The sequence below is a fragment of the Pogona vitticeps genome, chromosome 1, assembly GCF_051106095.1.
Source record: "Pogona vitticeps strain Pit_001003342236 chromosome 1, PviZW2.1, whole genome shotgun sequence".
Lineage (NCBI taxonomy): Eukaryota > Metazoa > Chordata > Lepidosauria > Squamata > Agamidae > Pogona > Pogona vitticeps.
Window position 1 is genome coordinate 205,877,870 of NC_135783.1, and position 25,091 is coordinate 205,902,960.

The window sequence follows — 25,091 nt, forward strand, 5'->3', positions numbered from 1 at the left end:
TCTGGGCGGCTTACTTAGTGTGTACCTAAGCATTCAAGAACTGGCAGGCAGAGTAAAATAACGCTTCTTACTTTCTCATTGTTCTCTGCCTGCAAAAGAAGCAAAAGGTTGCAGCTGCCACCCAGACGAAGCTTGCTAAGAATGAAATATCTGAACAAAAGCCATACCTTAGGCTTCCCTTATATCTTTAAACAGGCACTTCAAAACATCACAGGAAGCACTGCCTTTACTGAATGCAGCTCACAGCAGGAACCTCTGCGGAGGAAGGTGCACTTAAGTTCAAAGATTTCACTGGGCTTAAGTGTGCTAGTTGGACTGTTTGTATTTTAGAATGGCTTGTTGTTATGATACTGGAGACCATGAGACCTGCTGTGAGAGTAAATAAGTGTTATGTCTTTTTTTGATGCTTTTTATAAATCGTTCAGTTCCCAGGCCCTACTAGCGTGTATACATTAAAAATCAAACTCATGTTGCTGCCTTCTACTGTTGCTTCTCTTGTGTCTGGTTTTAGATGCGGCACCAGCCACCTCTTTGTGAAGCACCTTTGTGCTGTCATGGTCTTCTTCCTCTTCTTCCTCTTCCTCTTAATATGGTGATAAAGAATATGATACACAACTAGATATTCTGAGTACAGCCATCTATCCAGAGGTGGCAAAGAAGTACACTTGATCGCAACAAACATGTGTTTCGCCTCCCAGATTTCCTTTCTTTCCTTTTTTCCTCTTCCTTTTCTTGTCCATTCTTTTCTTTTGAAAATTATCTTTTAATTTCTGACATGGAGGGTGAGGAGAGCCCAAAGAATGGCAGCTTGTCTTGAGAGCAGGAGACAATCAAGAACAGAAGAAAAATTCTGAAAAATTCAGTGAATAACGCAATGTCGGTGCGCAGCAGAAGTCGTATCTAAAAGAGTCTCAAAAGCCTATTCAGGCAAGGCTTCCCCTGACCGAGGGTGGGTTTTTCATAACGGCAGTTGCCCTAATTGTATGGTTGAGTGGGGACTAGAACCTGTATCTTCACAGCTCCTCTTGAACCATGCCAAATGGACACCGCTGGAATCTCCCCCTTTAAATCCCATGCGGAGGGGTGGATTTTAGTGATAACCCAGACTGTACAAGAACATGACCCTTGAAGAGTTAAACAGTGGAGCTTTGTCTTATGGTCTAGAGATGGAGTCCACCCCAGAGCCTTGCTCTGCTTTGCAGCTTCAGATTCAAATTAGATTCATTTATATTGTCTAACCAGTTGGTTGTCTGTAATAATAAGATTTGTTTATTTAGCCCTTATTAGGATGAATAGAACAGGATTGAGTACTGTACTTATTACTAAAGGGTGACTAAGTTTTAGAGACATAAATTTAAGTATGAGGTTAGGGTTACCTTATTTTTTACTGTTATAGTGCTCCCACAATAATAATTATCATAGCAGATTTTTCTTTTTCTTGAGCACTTTAATGCAAAGCATTGAAACAACCAGAGAGGAATATAACAGTTCTGTGTATACTCGTGGTGTGTCTACATTAGCAGCAGAGAGTGAGCTAGTGTGAGTAATTTTGGAATGGTTGAGCTTGATTAAAGTGATCTAATCAAGCCCAAAAGGTTCACACAGAAATCACTCCAGCAGCCCATCTTTTAAAGGGCCAGTTGAGAAACTGCCTGCAGGCTAAGCCACTGCCATGGATTCGACTGACGTTTTAAGATGAGGAGAAAATATATTTGTAATTTTTTGAATAATTGAGGCAGCACATCAGCAACTGTCCATTCCACAGTCTTAAAAAATCACTTCCCCTACCCCTCTACTGAGGGACTAGAGGAAGTGATTAATTTGTCAGTATCCTGAAGTGGCTTGATTATTATACTATTTCACAGTATTGGCAAATTCAAACCAGAAAGCTTGATTTGGATTGATTCCAATCCAAATCAGAGTGATCATGCCTGCACCCAAGAAGTAGAAGCTCTTGACAGGGTATTATAAAGGTACAGTTAGGACCGCTCTGGGCATAGGCTGGTTCACTCCAACAAAGACATTGTCTGATCGCCATCTTTAAGAGTGAACCAGCCTGTTCCTGCTGCAGACAAAACACCCACGTAGTCAGCCTCAGTTAGCTAGCTGGCCAACAACTGTAGTCTATAACTCAGACCTAATTTCAGATTTAGCCAATGTGTAAGGCTCATCAATAGTGCTTTCAGTGTTTCTGTGCAGAAAAGCATACCCAGCCCCCACTGAAAAAAATAAACTGTCTTCCAGAGTTGCTACCCAATTACTTCATTGTTGTTGTTTAGTAGTTTAGTTGTGTCCGACTCTTTATGACCCCATGGACCGGATCATACCAGGCCCTCCTGTCTTCCACTGCCTCACAGATTTGGGTCAAATTCATGTTGGTAGTTTTGATGACACTGTCCAACCATCTCATCCCCTGTTGTCCCCTTCTCCTCTTGCCTTCACACTTTCCCAACATACATACATAGAATCACAGAATAGTGAAGTTGGAAGGGGCCTACAAGGCCATCAAGTCCAACCTTTTGTTCAACGCAGGAATACAATAAAAGCATATCTGCCAGGTGATTATCTAAATTTTTCTTGAATGCCTCCAGTGTTAGAGTACTCACCAATTCCCGAAGTAACCGGTTCCACTGTTGTACTGCTCTAACAGTTAGGAAGTTTTTCCTGATATTCAACTGAAATCTGGCTTCCTTTAACTTGAGCCCATTGTTGCGTGTCTTGCATTCTGGGATGATCGAGAACAGATCTTGCCCTTCTTCTATATGACAGCCTTTCAAATATTTGAAAAGTGTCATTATATCACCCCTCAGCCTTCTTTTCTCAAGGCTAAACATGTCCAATTCTTTCAGCCTTTCCTTCTAAGGCTTGGTTTCCAGCCCCCTGATCATCCTTGTTGCCTTCCTCTGAACCTGTTCCAATTTGTTAGCATCCTTCTTGAAGTATGGTGCAAGAACTGGACACAATATTCAAGGTGAGGCCTAACCAGTGCTGAATAGAGGGGGACTAGCACCTCGTAGGATTTGGAAACTATACTTCTATTAATGCAGCCTAAAATGGCATTAGCCTTTTTTTGTAGCCGCGTCACACTGTCAGCTCATATTTAGCTTGTGTGCTACGACAATTCCAAGATCCTTCTCGCATGTAGTTTTGCTGAGCCAGACATCCCCCATCTTGTAACTGTGCAATTGATTTCTTTTTCTGAGGTGCAGTATTTGCACTTGCCTCTGTTGAATTCATTCTGTTGCTTTCACCCCAGTGCTCCATCCTATCAAGGTCATTTTGAATTTTGTTTCTGTCTTCTAGGGTATTAGCTATTCCACCCAATTTTGTATCATCTGCAAATTTGACAAGCATTCCCTGCACTCCCTCATCCAAGTCATTAATGAAAACATTGAAGAGCACTGGGCCCAGGACTGAGCCTTGTGACCTCCTCCCAGTTAGAGAAGGACCCATTAATCATCACCCTCTGAGTAGGATTCTGTAGCCAACTGTGTATCCACCTGACACTTGATCTATCCAGCCCACACCTAGTTAGCTTGCTAATCAGGATATCATATTTGAAGATAGGGACAACATTAGCCCTTCTCCAATCCTCCGGCACCTCCCCCGTTTCCCATGATTTCAATAAAATAATGGATAGCAGTTCTGAGAGTTCTTCAGCCAGTTCCTTCAGTACTCTCGGATGCAGTTCATCCAGCCCTGGAGATTTGAACTCTTTCAGGGTGGTAGGGTATTCCTTGACTATTTGTTTATCTATGTCCAGCTGCAATCCTGCGCCCCCACCCCACCCCACTTGGACTTCCAATTTGTTTGGACGTTCATAGTCTTGTCTTATGGGAAAAGACGGAACTAAAATAGGAATTGAGCACCTCTGCCTTTTCTTTGTCCTCTATTATCATTTCTCCATCTCCACTGCGGAACTGTGCCACTATGCCTTTTCTTTGTCTTTTGCTAGTCACATACCTGAAGAATGCTTTTTTATTGCTCTTAGTGTCCCTAGCTAACCTCAGCTCATTCTGAGCTTTTGACCTCCTAATGCGATTCCTGCATTTCCATGCTACTTGTACTTATCCTTGGTGGCCTGGCCTACACACACACACACACACACACACACACACACACACACACACACATATGAAGGACCAGAAAATAGAATAGTCCATCGGTGAATGTGGATTGTAGCTATAGACGAAGTCAAACTTTTGCGTTTAGTATACCTGGGAATGTATTTTTAAAAGAGTGAGACAACTGAAACTATTGAATTTCATTCATACTTGAAGAACAAGGGGAGCGGTGAATTCCAATAAGAATGGTTCTAGACACATGAATAGCTAAGAGTATTTTCCGTCAGCACGTGCAGTTTTCTGTTCTGCTTGTTGAAATTTGCAGCCCAAAATGTCAAAAAGGAGTTCTCTTTACTTTAAGAGGCTTCAAGGACTGGAGGAATACTTGAAAAATCAACAGGATTTCTCAAACATACTACCTCTATGGTCCGAATATCAGCAATGCCTATTTGGAAAGAAGGAAAGAAAGAAAGAAACCCTCTCAGCTGCAACTTTTGTGCACACTTTATTAAATGCTACAGTTCTTTGAGGCAGTAAAGAATAAGTAAAATCAATTTCTAATGTTATTCAGTTGCTAGCAATCAATGAACTAGCTATAGTACCATGAAGAGAAAGCAAAGCAAAGCATACTTCAAATTTATATCAAAATATTCTCAGGAAAGATGAAACACTAGCCAAAAAATAAAAATGAAAAAGTTCCAGAAAATGCAAGCTCTTAGTCTCGTCTCTGCAGATGATGAATGAAACTGTAGGCAACATGGCACAAACCACCAGCGTTTCTAAGAAAAGCAGAACCACCAAATTGTTGTTTCTAATAATTTACTCAGAAATACGCACATTTGTGAATACGTATCAGTGTTTTGTTTTAGCAGGCAGAAGTGCATGAAACTTACAGAAGCTGAAGTTAATATTGTTTGTGTTTTGACCTTCAGAATGTAGTTCTGTTACACACACACACACACCACACACACACACACACACACACACACACACACACACACACACACACACACACACACACACACACACACACACACACACACACACACACACACACACACACAGAGAGAGAGAGAGAGAGAGAGAGAGAACAGAGAGAAACAAGTAACCTACAGTTTCACCAGGCAGAATTTCCTGATTCTGCCAAAGAAAATATTAAGCAACTGTTGAACAGCTTTGAGCAGTTCTGATTATAGACAACTGTGACAGCAAAAGATTTAAATACTTCCAAGGCACAGAAAACACCCATAACATATTGATATTTGGGAGCCTCATTAAGGTCAGTCCCCCTGCGGAGCTCAACAGGAAACATTTTTCTAAGATCACTGAGAATATCAGCTGCAGCTTACACAATTGCTTTTATTCAGATGCAGGCCAACGTGGGGAAAACGATTTGTTGCCGGACAGCACATAGGCTGCAGCTTCTTACAAAGCTGGCTTGGATGCTTCTCAAATACAGCTTCATCCTGATATGCTGTCAGCTATTACACAAGAAAGGGAAATCAAAGTTTCAGGTCTTCTCTTGGAAGTGGGGAAGGAGGAAAATATCTGGGACGTCTACAGCCAGAACTGAAAAACCTTAACAAGCTGTCTGTTACTATCCTTGTTTCATACTGTACATCAGAAGAAATGAAAAGCTAGCTTGTATTTGTGATTTTTTTTTTAGTGGTCTAATAAAGATATAACTTGTCGTTCAATTGTGTACAAGGACCACACGTGTTTTTTTTTCTTTTCCTTTTCCCCCAAATATCAGAAAAGTTATTTTAGTGTCTTCATAAATAAAGATGTTTCTACAGAAGAAACCAGATTTAATCCCATGCCTCTTCTTTATGGACAAAAACAGATCTCTCAGGAGATGAATCTTTAATATTATGATTAATAAATTCACCCAGAGAGCGTCAAGCAGAAGGAATACACCCAGCACAAAAAGTGTTCTAACAATGCACAACCTGAATTAGGGATGAGAGTGTTTGAATAGATTTTTATTTTCAGAATTTTCAAAGCCTCACAATGCCAGGATGCACTGATGAGGGAGACCTACCACCACGTCCAACAACAGCACAATGTCCTGGCTTCGCATAGGAACAAGGTCCCTAGCCTCATTTTCCCAGCTGCCCCCTGTTTTATGCCTGTTCTTTTGTGCCAGAAATTTCCAAATGCTGCACACCTCGGTGCCCTTTCCAAGACAAAACGTAATACATTTAACAGTAACCTTTGAAAGTAAGTAGATACTACTCATTACTTCTAAACTATTTACTCATTGCATTGTAAAAGTACATTTGGGATTACTTGCTACATTACTCATTATCAGAAAAAGTAACTGGTTACTTCTCAGCTCTGATCGCAAAGAACTATTGCAAAGATTACCACCATTAAGTATTGTATGACATTTGTACAGTAAAATACATAGAAATCATCCGTGCTAATTTTAGCTGCAGCAGTAGGTTCTGGATCTCTCTCTCTCACACACACGCATCTGCTTACAATTTCATTCTTACATTTGCAGTCTGATTGGTAATGGGCCACCAAAACAAAAGGTAAAAGGACAGAAATTTATGAGTTTTTCATTTCTTTTTCGAAACATTTGCTTAATTTGTTTGTTTAGATTTTCATTTAGTGTGACCTGAAAGACAGTAGGCCTAAATATGCTTCATGTCATTGGGGAATAGGTTGTTCTTCTGAGAGAGGGTGATTGACTTTTCCAAAGGTTGTTATGTTCCTTGTGTAACAAAATCCTGATCAAGTTGAGGAAGTGTGGGACTGAAAACAGATGACAGATCTGAGGTCATCATACTCAGTATCATAGAAAGAGTATTCCGTCATATAGAGGGTGAGGTATAAGTAGGTGCTGCAATAGTGTTATTGGCCATTCTCTCAGAGAACACCTCAGAATAGTTGCTCCACAGACACGGCAATAATAAAATATGTTTTCCTATCTATCTATCTATCTATCTATCTATCTATCTATCTATCTATCTATCTATCTATCTATCTATCTATCTATCTATCTATCTATCTATCTATCTATCTATCTATCTATCTATCTATCCATCCATCCATCCATCCATCCATCCATCCATCCATCCATCCATCCATCCATCCATCCATCCATCCATCCATCCATCCACCCACCCATCCATCCATCCATCCATCCATCCATCCATCCATCCATCCATCCATCCATCCATCCAGTTTCACATTCTCAGCAAAGGGTAAAAGAGAAACCCTTAAAATCAAGCTAACTTCTTTGACTGTTCTGCTGACTATCTAGTCAGCTGTGATTAAGATTAAAACAAACAAACAAACAAACAAACAACAAAACTAGGGGAATGAACTTGAGTACACAGGAGATGCCTAGCTGGCTACTAGAGACAGTTGGATAAACCTTGGAAAGGTTCCTCGCCTCTTTCTTACCTCAGCCACTGACGTTATGAGCTAGATCAGACCTGGGCAAAGTGCAGCCTGAGGGCCACATACTGCTCATGAGCCGCTCCTGTCTGGCCCGCCGGACATCAAAACCATTTATAGCTTTTTGTCTAAAGTTGATCAGTTGCTTATCTTTAACATACCGCAAAAAAAAACCTCTTTAGTATTTGTGAAGATTAACAAGTTTAAAATAAAAACAATCATAACATCACTGTTTCATTTTATTTTTAAGTAAACTTGGTTCGGCCCCCGAACACAGTTCAGATTTTTCATGTGGCCCCCCCTATAGAAACTGATTACCCACCCCTGAGCTAGATGCTTAATTGTATTGTGTATTTTGGGTCTTAACTGTTCTCGGATTGGAGAAAAACTCTTTGGGACGTAATGGCTGCGAGGCGGTCATGCTGTGAAGAGTGTGTGTGTGTGTGGGGGGGGGGAATAAATTGGTAATGAACCTCCACACAGATAGTTTTTCTTTGCTTGTTTTTAACCTCTGATTATTTTGTCAATTTGCTGGCTTTTTCTGTTTGCTTGTTTTAATAAATGAATAGACTACCTTGCATTTTGCATCTCTCTTTCTGATTTTCTACTTGGGTCACGGGCTATAGCTGGTAAAAAGTCCACAAGAAAGCATAGTAAGACAAGTCCAAAGATATCTTTGAATACTACTCAGAAACAAGGTAGAACCTGCCAGTTTTCATGTTAGGGTCTGATCTACAGTAACTATTAATGAGCCATCATGGTCATACAAAGCTGATGCTCATGGGTCAACCTTTGACAATGTTGACAAGTCTACTCAATTTTGGCAGGCATTAAACTCTTTTATAGATGAATGGCTCATTTGGCTAGGACAAGAGTATCCAGTTAACAGATTCCTCACATTTCCCCTCCTCTCTTCCCCACTTTTTGCTTTCCTTGTAAAGTTTGAATATTCAATATACAGGTTGAAAGGTAGCAGAGGCTATTATGAACAGACGCCTTTTGTTGCAAAATATTTAGATAAACGTGAGGACAATTATCTCACTAATAAATAGTTTTTATTCTGTCAAGGTGTCATAATAAACCAGAATTGGAGAAGGAGTTGAGCAATATTATTATGCTGCCAGCGAGTGTGTACTTTAGAAGCTTTTAGCATGACAGGATGACAAAAACTCTTGAAGGCCATGGTCAAAACCCAGTAATGGCACATTCATATGAGTGAATCTAATGCACACCAAAACATGACAGACTGTAGGGTCAAATGGCAATGTTGTTGTTCTGATTTCTCTGTCGGTTCCTCTGATTCATGCCATAAGCTAGAATGGTTGCTGGCCTGTCAGAACAAAAGTGGCAGGAAGACCTTGAACTCTAGGACCCCGTCCATGCTCTTCGTCTGCAGAATCAAACTCCTGATATTTCTGCACTATCTGTGTTGAAGCCACCTTACTTTTGCAGCTACATTATCCCTGAGGGTCTTTCATATATTGTGAAGTAATTACATAGGCTAAGCACGTCCCATTAGTATCCACAAGGAGAGCAATCTTGGCTTGCCCAGAGCAGATGTGTTGTTTGGTGAACCTGTGACTTATGCATCGAATGTGTGTTGAAACAGCTCTGTGAATTGGAGTAGCGGTCAGGAATTCAATGCCCCACTGTGCTTCCTCAGAGAAGAGCCAGCCCGTGTAGCTTTGGGCAAGATGCACGGTCCTACACAGTCACTAGAAAAAAGGCAGCAGTAAACCACTTTTGAGTACTTTAGACCTTAGGAAATTCCTGAAAGACCTTTTGTATTTGCATAATATGCCCACACACACACACCCCTGAACAGCTACAGGTTTCCTGTGGGTTATAATTCCCTGCTTGTAAATGTTAGGCTGTCTTAGAACCATTAGAGCACAAAGCCTCTCAGGTTTGAGTGAAGAATAGCGACTCCTCCATTAAAAAAAGAGAAATAATGCCCATGCAAAAAATTGCCACAGACTATTTCAAAATCATTGACAAGTCATAATGGGTTCTTTAAAATGCTGAATAACCTTCAACAAGTTTTAAGCCACTCTTTATTGGCACCTGTTACTTCATGCACTGTATTAAGCATTTAATACCAGTGAAAGGATTTCAATTGCATAGATTTTTTTTTCATTTTACTGCGCACACAAAGCGAAAGCCTTTGCAGCAGTTTTCCCCACCATAAGCAACTAGTATAGGAATGACCAAGGGACACTATAGATTAAGGAATTCTGCCTTCATTACTAGCATTGTAGCATTCGGCTCTGTGGCTTAGTCCTTGAAGGACTGCTCATTGGAAAAGGCTACTGTATTTCAGAGCCTTTCCTTAAGTGTTGCCATAGGCTGATGGGAGGCTATTGTGTGGGAAAGGCTAATTGCCAGAGGAAAAGAATTTTACATGAAGGGAGTGAGACAGTTTGTTCAGACAAACCTGACCCCTTAAATTGTGGAATGAGGTGGGCACTCCATAAAGATAGGTTTGGAACTTCATGTTGAGTGTAGACAGAGGAAAATGCAGAACTTGGAAAGTTGCGTTTTAAAAGGAGCCTATTTCAATGGTAATTTCAAGATCCCAAGCTGCAATTAAAAAAATGTCAGGGAGCTAGCAGTATTAACTCTGGTATGAAAAATATGGGACAGAGACTCCTTGGGACTTGTGGACTTGTATTCTTACATATTTTATTCCGCATAAAGTTTGGTTGATTGCAGACTGTTTTATTTGAGGCATCTTATGCCAAACGGAATCTGTCAGTCTTTAATGCTCCACAAATCTGTTGCAGTTATTTTTAAAGTAATGATTTACTTTCCAGTTTTTTCAAAAGTAACTGGAACAGTTGTTACGGTTACTTTAAAAATTTTGAATGCTATAGGCCACCAGCCTGTGATTTTAGAAAAACCGCACACTTCTCCAATCTAATCTCATGATCACTTGCCACACAGCATAAAGCAGAGGCATGGAAGACACCACAAGCTAGCACCAGAATCATGTGATAATTCTCCTGCACCATTTACTGCGGTCAAACTCCTGTAATTAAAAATGTACAATTAGAGCACAGAAAGAGTGATGTTTTCCCTAGTTAAGTCATAACTGTAATGTAATATCATTACAGTCCTTTTTGGTGACAGAAACTTATTGTAACTAACTAATAATCTGTAAACATCTGCTTCTGAATTCTGTGGGGCTGTGACCCTACTGTATTAATTGAGGGGAATAAAATTACCAGTGGAATAAAAGAAGAGGGAGGAAAAGCCCATTTTAGGTAAGCTGTTGGGGTTGGTAACTAAAGAGGAAGAAGGTGACATGGGTGGGAAGGGAGAGAAGCAGTAGTGCAGACGGATTCCATTGGCAAGCTGGGTTTACTTTGAAGGGAGGAAGTCCCACTAGTGGTAGTGGGGCTTCTTCCCAAGTGATTGTTCTTGGGTTTTCCCCCTCTATACTTGCCAACAAGCCTCAACACCTTGCCAACCATGTCTGTTACAGATGGGCAGATCCTTACCTGGGTGTACGTTGATGACTGGGCAGTGCTTGGCCTGGGTAAAGTGTCTCAGGCAAGTACAAACAACATTGGACCAGGCAGGCAAAAGCAAAGCAAAAAGCAAAGTGTGCTGTTTATATACCACCCCATAGCACTTCAAGCACTCTCTGGGTGGTTTACAATTTCATTATACAGGCTACACATTGCCCCCCCCTCCGCGAGCTGGGTACTCATTTTACTGACCTCGGAAGGATGGAAGACTGAGTCAACCTTGAGCCGGCTACCTGGGATTGAACCCCAGGTCGTGAGCACAGTTTTGGGTACAGCAGAGCAGTTTAACCACTGCGCCACGAGGCAGGGGTACAATGTTTGATGCTGAGCTTTTCTAACAGAGAGTCCTTTTCTACTGCTGAGCCTTTGACAACTGGAAAGGAAATGAGTGCAGGAAGATGTCAACTCTGTCCTTCGCCTGGGGCATATGCTCAAAAGCTTTTGGGAAATGGGAAATGCCAGAAAAATGCCATCACTGGGTTGCCCGGAGGCATTTTTCTCATGTAAAATGAAGAAGGAAACAAGATACAAATGACATGTGCAAATATAAGGGCGTATGTGCTGAAGAACCCCTTCTTGCTGCCCTGGTAAGCTGGACCTCTAGAACTGGAGAAAATTCCTATAGATCACATACGTTTTGCATAGGTGTGTGGTAGGTGGTGGTGGTGGTTACAAAAGCTCATAATTCCATCAGTAAAATTAGCATGTACGGTACATGAATAGAGCTGTGTGCATTGCAATTAATTCATTCTTCTAATGAAATCAGTTTCCAGTGTCTTTTGTCCACAGAGATTCATTCATTTATTTTTCTCATTTATAGTAAGGTAAAGGTAAAGGTTCCCCTTGACATTTAGTCCAGTTGTGTCCAACTCTAGGGCATAGTGCTCATCCCCGTTTCCAAGCCGTAGAGCTAGCATTTGTCTGTAGATAGTTTTCAGTGGTCATGTGGCCAGCACGACTAGACAAGGAATGCTGTTACCTTCCCACCGTGGTGGTACCTATTTTTCTACTCGCATTTATATGCTTTCAAATTGCTGGGTTGATTCCCTAACAGACTGTAGGTTTGCTTTAAGGAAGATCGCTCCGGGCAAAACAACTCTTTCCCAGTGTAATCAGAACCTTTCTCGTAATCAGATCGTCGCACCCTATGCCTCCCAAGTTTTCCCCAGTAGAAAAAACTGCAGTCACTCACGGGAATTCTGCAGAAATTAAAACAGAGTGTAGACAACTGTAACCTTAGAAGCTAGTCATTATTAGCAAGGCAGTCTCTTTGGTAGCTGCATAGAGCAACATAATTTGTGTAAAAATGGCTGAGTTTGACTTGGATCCAAAGAATCACAAATAGAAAAACATGTGTTGGTGCCCTTTTGTGAGCTCCTGCACATGCATAAGCAGATGACCTCATAAGGTAGTGCCACCATATAGCAAGGGTTGTACTACGGCATATTTGTGTTTTTTTAAAAAGTATACTGATGTCTTCTTGCCTTTTTCCAATGAGCTCAAGGCAGCTTTATTCTCACAGCAATGCTATGAAGGAGGTTAGACCAAGGAGAACTTGTGACTGGTGAGGTGATTCCCCATCCCAGTCCTCAAGCCACCATGGGTCAAGTGGGGACACAGTGAACGGTCCCAAAGTCACCCACTGAGTTTCAAGACTCAGTAGAGAACCTACATTGGGGGGCCCAAGCCCCAGTCAAACACTTTGTCCACTAAAGCACCATATAATGACACATTCAATGTATGGCTACTCCTCTGCTGATGCCTTCCTGTGATGAATATACTGTATGTGTGTAGCTAGAAGTAGATATACAAACTGCTCTATCCACCAACGTGCAGAAACCTAGTTCGTCACAGAGGATTTCCAAAACAGATTCTGCACCCAATTTAGGCACAAGGCTCTCTTTCAGTTGCTCCCCATCTTTACACACCGAAGACTTTAAGCACCATGACTAAACTTGCAGCCTAGTCTGAAGGCTCAGCATCTTGGACAGAAGCTTGGCAAAGAGTTCATTTCGCCTACTTATTATTGAACATTTCTCCTATAGACCTACATTAAAAGGTTGATGCAGAGACTGCACTTAGCATTCAAACTAGAAAATGAAAGATCAAGAACTAATGAACTCCTTTAGAGTTTCCACCTTCTGAAAACCCCCCTGGCAATAAAGGATGGGGCGGGGGGAGGAGGGAGCAGTAAATTGCACTGATTATGTTACATCAGCAAAACTGCTTCTGGAAAGGTATTCTGTGAAGCACAGCTAGCAAGTTACTCTAACAAAACTACTCCCTAGAGGTATTTTTTGTTATACACGGGCACAGTCCCGCTGGACACTGCTGTGGTGCATCTCCCATCCGTTTGATGAATAGAGACTGCACAGTGGCAGAGCCTGATAGATTGCACCTTCTTCTGTCAAAGAAAAAGCCTCCGGGGGGGGGGGCATCATCAGCCCCAGTATGTTGCTGACTTCTTAAGTCCTATTTTTCAATTATCGCAAATATTCAGGGAGAAGAAAAACAACTGCAATATAGATACATCGGGTTTTTTGAACAGGATTGCCTGCTGGCAAATGTTCAACTATTTTACTTTTGGGATCACAACCAATACTTTTTGGATGAGGTGGGTGGGAATTATCCTTATTCCGTCCCAGAAAACCTAGTGTGAGTATATTCTTCTCTTGATGACTCTCGTTCTATCCGTTGGTGTTGGATTTGTAACGAGGCCACTAAGAGCGAACGAAGCCAGTTGAGAGTCAGGGCAGGGTTTCCTGGAGCACTCGATATAAGTGATCCTAGTAATAGGAATTACATGCTGTCAAGTCAATTCTGACTTCTGGTGGTCTTCCCTGGGTTTTCTAGATATATAGATATAATACAGTGATGAAAAGTGGTTTACTAGTCCCTCCTTCTGGTGGTGTGATAGGGCTGTGCAGGTTGTTCAAGGCTACACAGGTGATGGCACTCAGCCCTGTTAGCCCAGCAGGTGCAGTAGTGATTCAAGTGCCTGACTCTGGCTCCTCAGCCAGATACTTCACTGAGCTTATATGTGATCCTAGCCAGTTAGAAATCAGACAGTTTAAAGGGCAATGTCACACCACTACATAGGCCATAAGTTCTTAATCTGTGATCCATGGGGGGAGGGGGCTGCAATGTCCTCACAGGGATCTGCGTAAGTTTGAAGAAATATTATGATATTTTGCAGTTAAAATAGAAAGAAAGAAAGAAAGAAAGAACGAAAGAACGAAAGAACGAAAGAACGAAAGAATGAAAGAACGAAAGAAAAGGAAACATAGAACAAAATCTTAATTTCCCTTGCTTGTTTGTGCAAAACTTGGCTTTTCTAACCTACCGAGTAGACATGGTCTAGAGGGGCGGGGTAAAAATAAAACAAACAAACAAACAAACAAACAAACAAATAAATAAATAAATACCACCTCCATTAAAAACAAACAGAAATGAAAAATGGTTATGAAAATAACTATTTGATAGCAAATAACTGTTTGATATTTTTGCCGGTGGTGAGAACATGCAAGCGAATGGTGCTGAGTGGCTGGGAGACAGCATGTGGCATTTCTTGCTACTGTGCAGTCAGTCAGAAGCCACAGGAAGAGAGAGTTGGAGTCAGTCAGTGTCAGTGTGAATGAGTGTTTGCACGGATTTTGTGTTTCTTTGATTTCTGCTAATAAAACGATTTGATTATTGTTGGGTAAAGTGACTTGTCAATATTTTCACAGTGAATTTTGTAACAATACATTTTGGCTGAGCCTCAGAATGGATTGCTAGCTGAATTTGAAATGTAAATGAACTGATGTTGTTGATGAGGGTGCACCCTGTTCAAAGCAAAATGAAACTTCTTCCAGTCATCTTTAAAAGTGTTGCTGTTACAGCAAGGAATATCTGTCAGTGAGGCCCTTGATGGGGAACTTTAAATAAATATTTGATGGACTTTAGGGTTTTAAATCTTGAGTTAAGTCTTAAAAATATATTTAAAAGGGGTCTATGGTAAAGAAAAGATTAAGAACCGCTGACATAGGCAATCAGATCTAATTATGCAGTGATGTTTCGGAAGGCAAGCAATGTCAATTCAACATGAGTGTTATACTTCCTGGAGGGCTGAACATGTTTGGTGCAATGTGAAAGAATCAGTGGAGTTGGTTCTTTTGATGTTGCTGAAAATATTCACAGAAATGACAAGTACTTCTGGCTTAGTCCTAGTCTCAAGACCAGGTAAAAAAACTAAAGACACAATATTGAGATGCGGGGAAAAAAATACACCGATGCGTCTAACAGCGGGGTAGGAGCAGTTCTGTGCCAGGAGGATGAGAATGGTGACCAGCATCCAGTGTCCTACCTGAGTAGGAAACTTCAAAAAGGTGAGAGACATTTGGCAACCGTGGAGAAGGAGTGTTTGGCCATAGTCTACGCGATCCAGAAGGCCAAGCCTTACATCTGGGGAAGACATTTTATTCTGTGTACTGACCATTCACCATTGCAATGGTTAAAGACGATGAAAACCCACAATAGCAAACTTATGAGGTGGGCTTTGAACTTACAGGACTATGACTTTGAAGTGAAGGTGGTCAGAGGGTCAGTGAACTGTGTTGCTGACGCCTTATCAAGAAGACCTGAAGACTGAAGACGGCGAAAGAACATGGACTATATGTATATAATGCAGATAAAAAGTAAAATGTACCTGGTTTTGAATTTGGTTGGTATTAATAAAGGTAAATTGATGTACTGTATATGGTAAAATGTTTAAATGCATATTTGCTATGGTTAACTTGGAGTGTAAGTATATGTAAGTATTATTTGGTATGTATAACTGTTTTTGTGTATTTTATACAGGTTGTTTTTTGGTGAAAAGCACTTTTAGCTTTCCCCCTACAAAACAACTTTTAAAGAGGGGAGGTGTTACATAACAGCACTGATGTTACCTGTCTGTCATGGGTTTGGAGGGAAAGTTCCATCCTATGGGGAGTGGAAGGCGGGACATCAGGAGGAGGGGCTGTACTGTATAAATATGTGATGCCTGTGTGGTGAAGAGTAGATGCTGAGACAGACTGTGAGACACTGGGTTGGGACGAAGCAGCAGCTGGGGAAGAAGAAGCTGTTGTGGGAGTCTGGGTGTCTGACAGGGTACTACTGTGTGTCAGAGTACCAACCTGATAAGTTCAGGTGTCTGTGGGTTAGCCAGAACTGATGGGTTCAGGGTCTGTGCTTTAAGTTAAAGGTTCTAGGTGAACCAAACTGTATGCTTGTGTGTGTGAGAATAAGCCACGTTACTTTATTTTATTCACCTGATTGTTTTATTTACCCTGTTTGTATTTAAAATAAACCTTATTCTTTTGTTGTTTAAAAATCCATCCCTGGTCTGTGTGACTTATTATAGGGAATGGTTGGTGGCAGCTTAGTAACTGTGTGGTAAAATACAACCCAGAGGAGGTAAAGATCAGTCCTGCACTCACCCAAGACCAGCAGCAAGAATTAAAAATGCTGCTTAATAAATATCAACAGGTATTTTCCAACAAGCCGGGGATAGTGAAGGGAGTGATGCATCGGATCCACACAGGGGATGCACCCCCGCAGGCAGTATCCCCATACCGAGTAACGGGACCCTATAGGGACAAGGTGCGGAAGGAGCTGGACGAGATGCTGAGGGAGAACATAATCGTCCCCTCTTCTAGTCCTTGGTCCTCTCCGATAGTCCTTGTGGACAAGCCTGATGGGAGCATTAGGTTTTGTGTTGACTACAGGAAATTAAACCGTGTAACCACTCCTGATGCCTACCCAATGCCCAGGCTAGACAACCTGATTGAAACCATAGGGGGTTGTCGGTTCATCTCATCATTGGACCTGGTAAAGGGATATTGGCAATTAAGAATTGATCCCAGGGATCAAGAAAAAACTGCCTTTTGCAGCCCTTTTGGTCTCTATGAGTTTCGAGTCCTGAGCTTTGGTCTCAGAAATGCACCAGCCACATTCCAAAGGCTGATGGACCAGACCTTGGCAGGGCTCAGTGACTTTACAGTGGCCTACATTGATGACATAGGGATCTTCAGTAATACCTGGGAAGATCACCTGATACACCTGGAGTTAGTGCTGCAGAGGTTAAGTGCAGCAGGGCTAACAGTAAAGGCCAGCAAGTGTCAGCTGGGTAGCCCAGAAATAAAATACTTAGGTCACATGGTAGGGGGAGGAATGATAAAACCCCTGGAGGCCAAAATAGAAGCTGTTCGAGATTGGCCTAGACCCACCACCAAGAGAAAAGTCAAATCATTTCTTGGGTTGGTGGGCTACTACAGAAAGTTCATCCCGAGGTTTAGCGAGATTGCGACTCCGCTGACCGATCTGACGAGGAAGAAGGCTGATGACCGCATCCCGTGGACCAGCGACTGTGAGGCGGCGTTCCAGAGGTTGAAGGAGGCGTTAATCAACTATCCTGTCCTGCGTGCTCCAGACTTCGACCGGGAGTTCATCATCTACACCGATGCGTCTAACAGCGGGGTAGGAGCAGTTCTGTGCCAAGAGGATGAGAATGGTGACCAGCATCCAGTGTCCTACCTGAGTAGGAAACTTCAAAAAGGTGAGAGACATTTGGCAACCGTGGAGAAGGAGTGTTTGGCCATAGTCTACGCGATCCAGAAGGCCAAGCCTTACATCTGGGGAAGACATTTTATTCTGTGTACTGACCATTCACCATTGCAATGGTTAAAGACGATGAAAACCCACAATAGCAAACTTATGAGGTGGGCTTTGAACTTACAGGACTATGACTTTGAAGTGAAGGTGGTCAGAGGGTCAGTGAACTGTGTTGCTGACGCCTTATCAAGAAGACCTGAAGACTGAAGACGGCGAAAGAACATGGACTATATGTATATAATGAAAACAAAAAGTTAAAATGTACCTGGTTTTGAATTTGGTTGGTATTAATAAAGGGAAATTGATGTACTGTATATGGTAAAATGTTTAAATGCATATTTGCTATGGTTAACTTGGAGTGTAAGTATATGTAAGTATTATATGGTATGTATAAATGTTGTTGTGTATTTTATGCAGGTTGTTTTTTTGGTGAAAAGCACTTTTAGCTTTCCCCCTACAAAACAACTTTTAAAGAGGGGAGGTGTTACATAACAGCACTGATGTTACCTGTCTGTCATGGGTTTGGAGGGAAAGTTCCATCCTATGGGGAGTGGAAGGCGGGACATCAGGAGGAGGGGCTGTACTGTATATATATGTGATGCGTGTGTGGAGAAGTAGGGAGACGCTGGGATGTGACGAAGCAGCAGCTGGGAAGAAGAAGCTGTTGTGGGAGTCTGTGTGTCAGACAGGGTACTACTGTGTGTCAGAGTACCAACCTGATAGGTTCAGGTGTCTGTTGGTTAGCCAGAACTGATAGGTTCAGGGTCTGTGCTTTAAGTAAGGGTTCTGGGTGAACCACACTGTATGCTTGTATGAGTGAGAATAAGCCACGTTACTTTATCCTATTCACCTGATTGTTTATTTTTCCCTGTGTGTATTTAAATAAACCTTATTCTTTTGTTGTTTAAAAATCCATCCCTGGTCTGTGTGACTTATTATAGGGAATGGTTGGTGGCAGCTTAGTAACTGTGTGATAGATCCCAGTAGGTCTGGGTTTGTCACAGAGATGCGGGGAAAAAAATAAATAGCTTCAATAACTATAGGTTCAAGGTGAGTATCCTGTTGTCTAAATGTGGAGAGGACACCAGCCTCTCTGTCACATGACCAACAACTGCATGACTGATCTTATACAACTTCCCTCCATTCTGCATTTAGACAACAGAATATCAACACAACATGTGGAAGAATTTATGTGGTCTGAACTGCCTTGTTACCAAGGAGCTTTTTGTATTTTGCAGAGCGCACCTGTTTTAAACTGCCTCCCATTCTTGCAAATGTCTGATGTACTGCCATATTTTCCAACAATTTATCTAATTTCATACGCTAAATGACTTATATTGGCTAAAACCGATCAGTGCATTGTTAGGTATAATCTATCATAAGGCACCCAGTAACTTTCAGAGAGGATAGACACTGATGTAGATTGAATGTTTGTGGGGCATTTAAAATTCCCTTAAAACAAAACAGAAATTAATGTCAGAGGATGCTTATTGAAGAGTGGATGTAAGCCAATGGTTCTAGTTAGTAATACACATATATTGACAACCCAGTTCCCTAAACATGCTGGCCGTGGTCCAATATAAAGAGGGAATACAGGCCCCAGTCATCTCGGCTGTCGGTGCCCTTAACCTGGAACTATTATATAGAAGTGAGCCTCATTGATTTTGAAAACAACAGCCTGCCATGGCATCTTGAAGATTAATGAATGGATCCTCATATTTGTAAGCTCGCTCGCTCGCTCACTCACTCACTCACTCAATCAATCAATCAATCTCCATCTAGTCACAAGAAACACTGCATAACATTGTTAATTCAGACTATATACTAGCTGGCAGTTTTTAAGGAGGTAGAAGATGGAAGGAAAAAAGCACTAATTTTATAGTGATGGGGCTGAAAATGGGGGTGTATATATACATATATATATATACGTATATATATACGTATATATATATATATATATATATATATATATATATATATATATATATATATATATATATATATATATATATATATATATATATATATATATATATATATATATATATATATATATATATATATATATACATATGTATATATATATGTATATATATATATATGTATATATATATATATATATATGTATATATATGTATATATATGTATATATATATATATATATATATATGTATATATATATACGTATATATATATATATATATACGTATATATATATATATATATATATATATATATATATATATACACGTATATATATATACGTGTATATATATATATATATATATATATATATATATATATATATATATATATATATATATATATATATATATATATATTTATATATATATATATATATATATATATATATATATATATATATATATATATATATATATATATATATATATATCTATATATATATAGTTCTAATTAATCTTAGAACTGTGGAGCTGAACAGGACCCTATGATCCAGCCCCTTTCAAGGAGGCACAGTGGGAAACTGAACTCTCAGATTCCCCCAAACCATTGAGCACTTTAGTCTTTCCTTACTCACCAGTCACTTAACCTTCCTCATCTACCATATTCCCACTCCAAGCCCAGTTCTGCAATACATTTTGTAAGCCGCTGAGTGCTGTCAAATGAGTTCTAACTTTCTACAGTTTTCTAGGTAGAGAGTGCTCAGAAGTGGTTTGCCATTCCCTTCTTCTGGGAGCATTCTGGGGGCCCAAGGGCACATAGGCTGACTCTTCTGGGAAGCACAGTGGGGAATTGAACTCCCAGCCTCTGGCTCCACAGTCAGACACTTAACTCACTCAGCCATGGCCCCTCCCTTAATCCTCTCCCTTAATAACTTTAGCTTATAATACTTTGTACCTTGAAATATATTGATTTTTGTAAAAGCAGAAAAGAATATTGGCAATATTATGTCTGGGAAGTTTATTTCTAACACAATGGCCTTACAATTAATCAGCACAATTTAAAATTTATGGGCTCCATCCAGCTAAAGTGAAGCACATTTAAAGTTGCATTGATTTCATTGGGATGTGCTTAAATGCCTTTCCTTGAAATCATTAGGAATTTTAAACTGCCAAACTCTGAGTGCCTCTTTGTGTATGTTTTTACATTGCAGCATTGAGAAAGTTTCTGCAAAAGAAAAAGAAAGTAAAATGTTTAAAGTTCAAAATAGTTAAGTGAATACAGTAGTTAGGTGATGTAACCATCAATTCATCTCTAGTAAATAATGAACCTAATCCAACCAAAGTTAGGCAGTTTGTTACCCAGGCTTGGGGAAGTTACTTTTTTGAATTACACCTCCCAGAATCCTGCCAGCATAACCATCGGCCAAGCTCTTTTCATGACCAAGTCCCACCATGAACAACACCAAGCAAGCTGTGACTCACTTGTTCTGTTGATCACAGTGGAATAAGCACTAAAATCCTGCACACGTTTCCTTGTAAATAAGTCCCACCATGTTCAAAAGGTCAAACTAGGGATTAAGTTTTGGTTGGTTGGTTGGTTGGTTGGTTGGTTGGTTGGTTGGTTGGTTGGTTGGTTGGTTGGTTGGTTGGTTGGTTGGTTGGTTGGTTGGTTGGTTGGTTGGTTGGTCATTCATGGCATTTGCTCATCACCTTCCTGCTCACCAAGGTTTCAAAAGTAATTTACAACTTTACATTATTGTTCGTTGTTGCCATGTGTCATGAAGTCACCTCCGACTTATGGCAACCCTATGAATTAATGACTTCCTAATGGTCCTGTCATCAAGAGCTCAGCTTAGCTCTTGCAAACTTAAGGCTGTAGCTTCCTTTATTCCTTATTTGGTGTTCCTGTTTTCCTGTTAAATTTTCCCAGCTATTGTATTTCCCAGTTAGTCTTGTCTTCTCATGAGGTGCCCAAAGTAGAATAGCTTCAGTTTAGTCATTTGTGTTTCTAGGAAGAATTTAGACTTGTTTTGATCCTGTTCCCACTTATTTGTCTTCCTTTCTGGTGAACCATGTTACAGTATCTGTAAAACTCTTCTCCAACCCTACATTTCAATTTTTTTCCCTACCAGCTTTTTTCACAGCTTAAAACCTGTCCATAGTAATTGGGAAGACCATAGTGCATTCTCCAGTGACATATCCTTACACTTGAAGAATTTTTATAGTTCCTTTACTGAGTCATCTCCTGATTTCACAGCTGCAGTCTCCCTTTGGATTCATGATGAAACTGAGATAGAGAAAATCTTTAATAAATTCAATTTCATAATTTTTGATGTTAAAGTTGTGTAATTCTTCTGTAGATATGATTTTTGTCTTCTTCTTAGTATTCAACTCTAATCTTGCCACAGTGCACAGTGAAAATTTCCAAATTTCTTTCATTTTAGGTTCTTTTGTGCATGTCTCTTCCACGTCTAATGCTTTTTTGTGTACTGGACCATTCATTTAACATGGAAGGGAAAGGTTGTTTCAAATTCTTTTCTTTCAGTTTCCCCATTCCTTTTTTTCTGGCACTCCAGATGTCCCAACGAATCCTCCAAAAATGCTGTGTGTTCCCCACTAAAAAGTATTCATGGCATGGTCTCTGGCTCCCTTTAATGGTCTGTTCTGGTAATGCATGTGAAAATAGTTTTTCTGGATTTTTTTCTTTTAATATTTTTAATATTTTCAGACCGTGGATAAGTGAAACCGCAGATATTGATCCTGTGGATATGGGGGTCCTACTGTACATTCTAGCTGTGTGACTGAAACTGCCCTATTCCAGCCTATTTAATTGATTACAACTATTACAAAAATCTGAAACATATTAGAACTATTGAGAGTACCGTATTTGCTGCCGTACAAGATGACTTTTTGGCCCTGAAAAACGTGCCTCCAAGTGGGGGGGGGTCGTCTTATATGCCAGGTGCACTTCCAGCAAACCCTCCCTCTGTCCCAGCGAAGTTACTTACCTGGTAGTAAGACTGAGTAGACCAAGCTCCTCCTTGGTAGCCTGGGAACAGCCTGACTCTAGCGCTGAGCAGCTGACTGTCGGGAACCAGCAGAGAGGCGGCAGCCATTTTGAGATGCGACCACATGGCTGCTGCCTCTTAAAATGGCTGCCACCTCTCCAAAATGGCTGCCGCCTCTCTGCTGGTTCCCGACAGTCAGCTGTTCAGCGCCGATGCTGTCCTTCTTTCAGCAAACCCTCACTCTCTCCCAGCAATAGGAACCAAAAGTGGCAAAACAAACTCTCCCCATGATACAGCCAAAGCAGAATCACGCATGTGGAAGAGGGGGTAGTATTATATGGCAAGTATATAACAAACTCTACATTTTGAGTGGAAATGTTGGGGGGTCGTCTTATACGCCCAGTCGCCTTATACGCTGGCAAATAAGGTACATTGCATTTAAAAAATAAAAAACTGATTAAAATCATTCAGTATACAAATTGAAACTATTCTCCAAAAGTCAGTACTAAAACTACTCCCAGAGATCAAAAGTGCATCAGAACAATATCATTTTAGTTGCTCATTAAAGATCAACAGAGGTGGAGACAGCCAAAAATCTTTCGGAGGGAAGTACCACAAGTGAGCCACTGCAAGTGAAAAACTCCTGTCCTATATACCCACCAGCCTAGCATCTCAGATGAGATTGCAGCTGCTGCCAAAAGTTCTAAAGGCTATGCAAATATTTTTCAGTTAAGAACCAGGCTATCAATTTGGGGCATACACTCGTACAGGTGTTTGATTATTTTTTAAGCTAAAATAAATATATACCCACCAGCCTAGCATCTCAAGGTGGTGGGGTACATAGGGGCCTTTCTTGTTGATTTCAGGCTAAGTGCAGGAGAAGGCATTATGGCCCCAAACTGTTTAGGGCTTTATAGCAAGGATGCTGACCCCTATCTTTGATCAGGCCAACCTGCCCTGCCTTCTTCCAGAGACCCATTTTCTTTTTGACATTGCCTTTTCATTTCCAGATATCTACCATATTTTTTTCATTTATAACACACACCCATTTATAAGAACCCACCTTTCTAACCCCAAAATTAAAAAAACGTAGCTTTGAGTATTCAGTCTCTAGGCTCAGAACGCTCAGACATTCGGAGTCCCTGTTGAATCTGAGCACTGCCTACAGCTCCACCTCCAACGAGGTGTGTTCCAATTGGTTTGTTCAGGATCAGCTGACATCAGTTCCATAAGGCTCGTGGTTGGAGGCAGCTAAGCCTCGTGACTGAAGGAAGCCTGTTTACAGAGGCAAGGTACGGGCCGTTTTGTTCTCTCCTGAGCTATCTCAGCTTACTTCCCCGTAAAAGATGTCCTTCAATTTTTAGTGTAATGATTTTAGGAAAAAGTAGTGTCTCATATACGGAAAAATATGGTAGTTTAAACATTCTGACAAATGGGGAGAGATGCAAATAGCTATGACCTTAGGGGGACCACACTGTGTGACATGCACTCAATACCCATACAACTAATGGCTAGAGTGTCCAGGAGAGGTCTTGGGTTTCATTGCAGGGAATATAAAAGACAAAAGCAAAGAATACTTCCCTTGCCACTTAAGACTGATAAAAGTATGCCGTATAACCTGAAAAATTCCTGTCACCATGCCTTTAAAATGCCATAAAATGCCCTCAAAATTACTTTTTAAAGTAGCTAATTGTTTAGGCATTACTTCTACCTAAAAAGTAAACTCATTGATAGTAACTGCATTACACATCACTTTAAAAGAATCTTGGAAAAGTTTCTTTTTGTTATAAAATGTCCCAGAATCCTCCAGCTAGTGTGTTACAAAAATCCATCCTCTTGTACTAGAAAAATAAAATTGCACATTTTCCAATTATGCATGTCATTTTCCAAATGTGACCTTTTTTGCACATTTTCTGAATGCAAGTGCAAGCCATCAAATGTGTGTATATGTGCACACATGCACATGTGTAATATATGCTTAAAAAGTATAGTTCAGGTAAATTTGTATTTAAAATCTTCAATTGAGAAAAAAAAATTCCCCACATTGTTAGTGGGAAGAAATTAGCTGGAACGCTTCACACTGCAAGTGCCTTAGGGATCAACTCACCACTTTTTCTTTTCCTGTCAGAAGCCTCATTTTCCCTTTGATTAAGGAAAGGAAAGTCAGTTTTGCTCTCAAATCCCCTTTTTTGTGAGGAGGCTTCTGAAAGCGACACTTGTCACCCTATAGTCTTACCATTCCTTGCTCAGTAGACCAGTTACCAGAGACAGACTCGATGGCAACATGTTTATGAAAGGATAATGAAGACAGAGTAATTATACAGAAAGGCTAGTCTACCCCAGAGTGAGGCTCTGATGTGGCCCTCCTTGCAATATGAGCAAACGGCTCCTCTTATAAACGAAGTTTTCGCCTTTCTTACAATAATCATCCTCTTAGAACTGCAGAGTTGGAAAGGACCCTGTATAGATCATTGAGTCCAATCCCTGATAAGGAAGCACAGTTGGAAATTAAACTCCCAGACT